The sequence below is a fragment of the Gossypium arboreum genome, chromosome 8, assembly GCF_025698485.1.
Source record: "Gossypium arboreum isolate Shixiya-1 chromosome 8, ASM2569848v2, whole genome shotgun sequence".
In the NCBI taxonomy this organism is placed as follows: Eukaryota; Viridiplantae; Streptophyta; class Magnoliopsida; order Malvales; family Malvaceae; genus Gossypium; species Gossypium arboreum.
In genome coordinates, this window is record NC_069077.1 from 46,532,192 (window position 1) to 46,540,663 (window position 8,472).

General features: G+C 37.2%; 1 non-coding gene across 1 annotated transcript; it reads left to right on the plus strand.

The window, feature by feature from the left end:
- The first annotated feature begins 1,009 nt into the window (after nt 1-1,009).
- On the plus strand, nt 1,010-1,116 carry LOC128280183 (small nucleolar RNA R71). Its single transcript, XR_008270363.1, has one exon. It is a non-coding gene; the product is annotated as a small nucleolar RNA R71 (small nucleolar RNA).
- Nucleotides 1,117-8,472: the final 7,356 nt, after the last annotated feature.

The window sequence follows — 8,472 nt, forward strand, 5'->3', positions numbered from 1 at the left end:
TTGAATGGTCATGGTGGTTCGAGGAGTTTATACTCCTCGTTCCTGCTATGAATCTCATGAAAATAAGGTTTTAGGTGGGTATTGCTTACCTTAAAAGTTCCGAACTTGGGATGACTTACCTCGATTGTACCGAATGGGAAAATGCTAAGTATCATAAGAGGAATTTCTTCATTCGGTTTGGCAGTGACAATGTGAGGATCTGCAGCATCTAATAAAACTTTATCTCCAACCTTAAGTTGATTTGAAAAGGTATTGAGCTTGTTTTGGCATAGTTTTGGTTTATCGTGTGTTCTCGGTTTATGTGTCCACCATTCATCTAGCTCCTCGATTTGTAGATTTCGTTCTTCATGAGTAGGTCCTCTACTATTGCTTGAAAATATCTCCTTGGATCGATGCTTGTTGATTCTTAAGTGCTGTCTCGGTATTCTAAAAATGAGTTTCTGACACCGATATAAACTTTGAGAGCATCTCTTTAAGGTTCGACTTCTCTTCCTGTTGGTAAGGTGGTTGTTGGTAGCCTGGAGGTGGTCTCTGAATTCCTTGGCCTTCCCGTGAAAAATTTGGGTGGTTCCTCCAACCTGCATTGTATGTATTGCAATGTGGGTCATTTTGGGATCTAGAGTTATTGTTACCCATATATTGGACTTGTTCCTCCTCGATGCTAGGGTTGAAGGGTTGATATTCTATGCATGCTTCTCCTCTATTCGAATCGCACCTCATCACTGGATGTACCTGAGTAGAACCACACAAACCATCAATCTTTTTATTTAAGAGTTCTACTTGGTTAGATAGCATAGTAACCGCGTCGAGGTTGAAAACACTGGCTGCTTTCGTCGACTTTGTTCTCATAACTTGCCACTGATAGTTATTCAGTGGCATCTCCTTAATAAATTCGTAAGCTGCGTCATGTGTCTTATTATTGATAGTTCCTCCAGCGGCTACATCAATCATCTACCGAGTCGAAGGATTCAGGCCATTATGGAACGTTTGAACCTGTAGCCAAAGTAGTAACCCATGGTGAGGGCATCTTTGCAAAAGGTTCTTATATCTCTCCCATGCATCATAGAGTGTTTCTAAATCCATCTGCACAAAAGAAGAGATATCATTACGTAATTTAGCTGTTTTAGCCGTGGAAAATATTTTAATAAAAATTTTTCAGTCATTTGTTCCCAAGTAGTGATTGACCTTCGTGGTAATAAGTTCAACCATTGTGTAGCCTTATTCCTTAACGAAAAGGGAAACAACCAAAGGCAAATGGCGTCATTAGAAACGCCATTAATTTTGAAGGTATCACAAAATTCTAGGAAATTTTCCAAGTGAGCGTTGGGATCCTCGTCCTGCAAACCATCAAACTGAACAAATTGTTGTATCATTTGAATTGTGTTAGGTTTTAGTTCAAAATTATTTGCAGCAATAGCAGGTCTAACTATACTTGACTCAGCTCCTATTAAATTAGGTTTAGCATAATCATACATAGTGCGCGGAGCAGAATTTTGATTAATAGCAATTGTAGGAGGTAGCAGATTTTCTTGGTTTTTAGCCATCTCCTCTGTTGTGGTTTGAATATCGTCCTTTTGCTCATTCTCTGTGTATCTTAAGCTTCGCCTTATTTCTGTTTGGCTTCTGCGAACTGTGCAATCGATCTCACTGTCAAAAAGTAATGGTCCTGACGGGTTTCTTCTAGTCATAAACTTTAAGAACCTGCCAGAAAAAGGAAAAAAGAAGAATTAGTAATAAAAATTAGAATAAAATTTAAATTGAAGTAAAAGTAAATGGCTAAAGTAATAAAAATCAAGTGTTCCTAATTTCTTAGTTCCCCGGCAACGGCATCAAAAACTTGATACGCGATATTCGTGACAGGTTTTAAATATTTATAATGAATCGTTCTTGAAACTAACTATTATCACGATGAAGGCAAGTGTACCTATCAAACAGTAGTATAGCTTTAGCAAGACTGGATTATCGAACCCAAAGGAACTAAAAGTACTAGTATTAACTTTCTTTTTATTATCTAGCCTAAAAAATAAAAGGGTTTTGTTTATTTAACTAATTAACTAAACTAAGAATTCACAGAAAATAGAGGGGAATTACTTTTGGAAAACTTGATTGATTGAGATAATACCTAAGGAAAAATCTACCTAGACTTCACTTGTTATCTGACTCTGAATCGGACGATTTATTCATTTGACTTGATCCGTAAAAATCCCTAAGTTATATTATTATCTCTCTCGAGACTAACAACGTCTAACCCTGTAACACCCCGAACCCGAGACCATCGCCGGTGTCGGACACGAGGGGTTAACGAGCTAAATCCTCTTAAAGCACCGACCAATTTGGCATTTCCAGACAGGCTGGAAAACTGCATCACTGTCGCCTTAAAAATCATATCTCGAGTTTAAAAACTTGGAAACTGGTTCCGTAAATTTTCCCTGAATTTAGACTCATATATCCTTCCATGGATTTATTTCTAGAATTTTTGGTCAGGCCAATTGGTACAGTTTATTAGTTAAAGTCACCCATATTACAGGGATCGACTGCTCTGACCTTCGCGTGTTACAAATTAAATATCTCTCTGTACAGGGCTTTAACCCTGGTGCCGTTTGTTTCTAATGAAACTAGACTCAAAATGGAATCTGTACATATAAGGCATGACTTCTAATTCTTTCTGGATGATTTATAGTAAATTTTTAAAGTCGCGACAGGGGACCCAGAAACCGTTCTGGCCCTGTCTCACAATAACTTTAATAACTCTTAACATGTAACTTCTATGACCGTTTCGTTTCTTCCATATGAAAGTAGACTCATCAAGGTTCAATTACATAACTTATTCACTATTCAATACCATTCCTAAAAATTTTGGTGATTTTTCAAAACCACACCACTGCTGCTGCCAGCATCTGTTTTCAAGGTAACCTTTACTAATTTCATGATTTCCACGATTCAATTGGCCCTTTTTGCATACATCGCACAAAGTGTGATCATGATTAACCATTCCAATGGCTAATATTTTCAAAACAATTCCATACCCCATAATGATCATCATACAAACGATTATAGAATCATACTAAAAACGTATATAAGCCATTTTCGCATGGCTATCCAAGCTTACACAAAACCGAAAGGTACATGACTTCAACAATAGGGTAGTCCTATACATGCCATTTCAAAGTTCAACCAAAATTATACCAAAATGGAGGCTTTGATAGTGTAGATGACTTCGACTTTAATGATCCTGGATCCGATCGCTAACGAGCAAAATCTATAAAACAGAGAAACAAAGGAACGGAGTAAGCAATTTATGCTTAGTAAGTTTCGAGCCATAATTTACACACAACCAAAGCATAGCATTCAAGTAGCTAAACAATAATTCATATGCACAATTTCTCAATGACATGCTTACTTCACAATCCCAACTCTTATATTCATACACAAATAACGGCTTAGTTAAGGCCGATAACTCGTTTATCATTGGAGCAAATATTCATACGCACTTACTCCTAGTGTGCAAAGCACACACAACACATACCTTGTTGTTGGGAATTTCACAAGTGCATTAACTGAAAATTTTCCAGCAAGCTTATAATTTTCAAAGCACATACCTTCGGAGTTTAACCGGATATAGCTACTGTTCAAACGCCTTGGGACATAGCCCGGTTATGGTAACCCGCACAAATGCCTTCGGACTTAACCCGGATATCACAACTCGCACAATTGCCTTTGGGCTTAGCCCGATATCATAGCTCGCACCATTGCCTTGGGCTTAGCCCGATATCACAACTCACACAATTGCCTTGGGCTTAGCCCGATATCACAATTCGCACATTCATTCACATCTTTGTTTCAATTTCATAACAAACTTTTATGCACAATTTACTTAATCAAGAATATCAATTCGCTCAATGGCCACATACAAGGGCACAATTTCGATTGCTTATTACTTTGTTCAATCGAATCAAAATCTAAGTTTCGATACTCGAAAACTTACCTTGGAGATTATCGAGCGCTTCCAACGGCTATTCAATCACCTTTTCTTTTCCTTTATTGGAGCTAGTTCCCCTTTGCTCTTGAGCTTAATGTTAACAAATAAATTGATTTAATCGTTTTGAATATCAAAAGGGGAATCCAAGGTACTTAGCCCTTATAAGGCCGCACACACTTACATCCACATACTTAAGCTCAATAATTATAACATAGCATCAAGCACTCATATGGCCGATTATACTTAGTCATACTTGCACAAATCAACAATAAATTTGAGATTTTCACACCATATAAGTACTAGGCCGAATATACATGCAAGTTTCACAAACATTCTTCAACCATTTCTTCTTTAAACAAACATATTTATCATTTACTTCATAACCAAATCATCATGTGCAAACACATATACACATATAGGTGCAAGGCTGAATTTCAAGGTGTTCATAACCATCCAAAACACAAATTTTAACTAACATGCAAGAAACATAAACCATGCTCATGAGCATGCCATGGCCGAATACCTCACACACCATACTCCTTTTAAATTTTTGGTCATGGTTAAACAAAGGACTCAATGCCCTACTCAAGAATACTAAAAATAAATTTCAAGAGTAGTCAATCCATCATTGCATGCATCATCATCAAGCTTCACATTTAGCATGCAATGACTTTATCACAATATCAACTTTGACCAAATACCACTTCCATGGCATAACAAGGATTTGAACCATGGCTAACATGAACATCAAGTTGGCAACTAAAACATGCATGAATCTCATGACACAACCTCATACATACCTTAATCTTGATGCAAGTTTAGCCAAATCTCCTTCTAGATCTCTTCTCAACAAAGAAAATGAAGCAAAAATCTCTTCTTCCTCTTAGTATTTTCGGCCAAAAAGGAGAGAACAAGGATGAACAAAATTTTTTTGTTTTCTTTCTTAGTTGCACGGCAATGGGGGGGGGAATGCTACACTCTCACACACATTTTTTTTTCTCTTCCCACATCTAATTATTAATCATTTCTTTCATGCTCCATTAACAAAACATGTTTCAACATGTTTTCTTTGCCCATAAACCATGTCATGGCTGGCCACCACCTATAAAAGGGGGAATTTGACATGCAAGTCCATTGTTTTGCATGCATGCTTTAATTAGTCATCACACATTTCCCTATCGTACTTTCAAAGTTCACTACTAAGACTTTTCTAGTGGAATTCACCTTTATAACACTAAATCAATCATCAAAAATGTCACACATGAGCACACACATATTATAGGCATCAAAATAAATTTTAAATTATTTTTATGCCTCGGTTTTGTGGTCCCGAAACCACATTCCGACTAGGGTCAATTTTGGGCTGTCACAAACCCTAGGTTGAATAATTGAAATCTCTTTCTAATTAACCCCCTAGGGTTCAATTAACTCGATCTATGGATCCTTTTATTAGGTTTCACCCTAATCCGGCAAAATCTTGTCACCCTATCTCTAGGCGCGCGACCAACTCTGCTTAATTATGACAAATGTACTCTTAGACAGGGTTTATTCCATATCTGAATAAGAGCTTAACTTGAAATAATATCCTGGAATATCAAAACAAGAATTAAGAATACATAATTAAGAACAAGTCAAATATTTATCATACAATTTAGATAATAATAACAAGATCTGTCTTAGGTTTCATTCCCCTTAGGTATTTAGAAATTTTAGTTCATAATTAAAAAGGTAAACATATCAGAGGAATAATGAATACAAATCATAAAGAAAAACCCAAAACTCCTGAAGGGAAATTGAGGGGAGATCTTTAGTCTTGATGATGAATCCGGCTTTTGAGATGGATCAATGGCTTCCCTTGAGTAGTTCCCTGCTTCCCTCTCTGTGTGTCCTTTTCCTCCTCCTCTAGGGTGTATTTATTGGCTTTAGAATGCCTAAGAACCCTCAAAATTGGCCTTTTCTGAATTGGACTAAACTTGGGCTCGACAGGAACACCCCCGTGTGTGATTGTTTAAGGTCGTGGTCAAGCCTGTTAAATAGGACGGGCGTGTGGTCCACCCGTGTGAGTCGTGCTTCGATTCTGCCAAATTGACACGGCCGTGTGGTCTGCTTGTGTGAGAAGGTCAAGGCCGTGTTGATTTCGTATGTTGGCCCATTTTCTCCGTTTTTGGCCCGTTTCTCGTTCCTTTCACTCTCTTATGCTTACCTAAGTATAAAACATGAAATTAAGGCATTAGGAGCATCGAATTCACCAATTTTAAGGAAAAATCATCCATAAAATGTGCTAAGCATGGGATAAAAATATGTATGAATTATGATTTATCAATCCCTGACATGTATAACTCAGCTAATCTATCAAGAGAGAAATGTGTACGTATTGAGATAGAATATGCAGATTTCTTTAATCAGTTAGCAATAGCTTAGATAACATCTAACTTTTACAAAATTCATCGGAATTCTATTTCATTATTGCTCAATTAGCAACACTTGCTGTAACAGTCTTGAAAATATTTGATGATCAGCATTAGCTTGTTGATAGATTAGACAGTTGGATACAAAGTTAGAAATATTGTGTTTGATGCTAATTCACTAATACAACTGTCTCAGATTATTGTACATCTTAGTACTCCCCGAATGAACAAATAATTACCACTATGAGCCATATGTACTAATTGTTGCAAAATCTCTGGAATTCTCAATACACGAACTCATTCTAGAATCACTAAATAATCATCGGTTTCAATCTGAAATTTCTGAATCATGAGTCAATTTACGTTGAACCCCTTTTTAACTTGCAATTCACTGATACATTTATGAACTTCACAAATTCGCTACATGCTTTTAACTTAGCTAATATATATCCATCATCTGATAAGATCAATCGCATATTCACCACTTGTAAAGCATATTAGGTTTCTTGCTCAGAATATTCGTGGTTGTAATCATTTTTGTAACACCCCAAACCTAGCCTCGACGTTATGGCCGAATCTGGTGGTCACATTGAAGTGTTTTTCGAAACCGTGATTTCATCGAAAAACCCTTCTTACTATTTAAAACTTGTGTAAAATCTCAGTTGTGTTCATTTAATTTCAAAATGTGGTTCATTGGAAAGTTAATCACTCTTAAAAAACGTTATTAATTTTGTTGAAAATCACTTGTAGTTGCGGAAGCTAATTTAAATTAAAGAAGTTTAAAACATATGTTTTTGGAAACAGTAATTGGTTTGAAAACTCATCTTTTCCTGGACTAGCAGTTTAAGGCGAGTAATCAAAAGCCCAATTAAAAGTAAATCCCACAAATGGTCTTATTACATCCCAGAAATCCAAAATAAAAAATACGAGTAAGCAATTTAATGTAGCAGTAGGAGCAGTCGTGTGGCCATCTCTGAGTCCCTCGCAGCACCGATCCGCCTAACACTGGGGACTACCTGTACAGTTAAAAACGGTGTGAGTTTACGAAAACTCAGTGTGTAATCCCCTTACTAGAGTAACAGTCAGTATACAGAAACATAAACAGTCTAGGTCGGAGCCCTTTAACTGTAACAATTCAATCCAGTTCAGAGCATAAGTGGGCCAAAGCCCATTACATTATCATTTGGGTCACAGCCCATAACAAAATCAATTGGGCCTAGCCCATCTCAGTAACAAAACAAAATGTGTGAATGCATGGATGCTTGCTATCCCATCCAACCCTGCATTTGCCTCCGTCCAACCCTACACTACCTGTGGGGAATAACTCACCCACGCCATCCCTACACTTACAATGTTAGCAAAGGTTGTAGCACTAACCGAAATCGCAGCAAACGGCTTTAAGGCTTCAGAAGCGGTATTATAATTGGCAAAAAGCCATCGGTAACTGTAATAAGTCTAGCACATAGCCATCAGTGACGGTAATATAATCGACACACAGCCATGGGTAAATATGATCGACATGGAGTCATCGATAAATATGATAGGCACATAGCCATTGGTAAATATTTAGGTTGGCACAGAGCCATAATTAGATTAAGCAGTATTAAGCCGTTCATCGGTCCACAGTCATCTCGTGCGACCTGTGCAACCTTAACAGATCAATACTGGATCCATAGTCGTCTCATGAGACCCGTGTGATCCTATCAGAATAGTACTTCCTCCATATCAATGTCCCAACCCCATGCAATATGTCGTGTATGTCATGTTCAATCATCACACGTATATGAAGAATGGCCATGCTCAGTAACAGTCATTTAAACATATATTAAAAGCATATCATGTTAACAACCACAGTCAAGTTAGTAAAAACACAGTCATACAATCACAGTCAAATTAGTCAAATTCATAGTCTAAGTCGGTCATTTACCTACAAGGGCAAAATAGTTATTTTACCCTACAAGGGTATTTCGGTTGTCGAAACCATTTTTTTATTATGGAAAAAAACGGGGATCAACCTTTAAAACAAGTTTGTGGAGTCGCCACCAATGTTTTTATTTAGGTGTGATTGGATCACCTAATAAAACA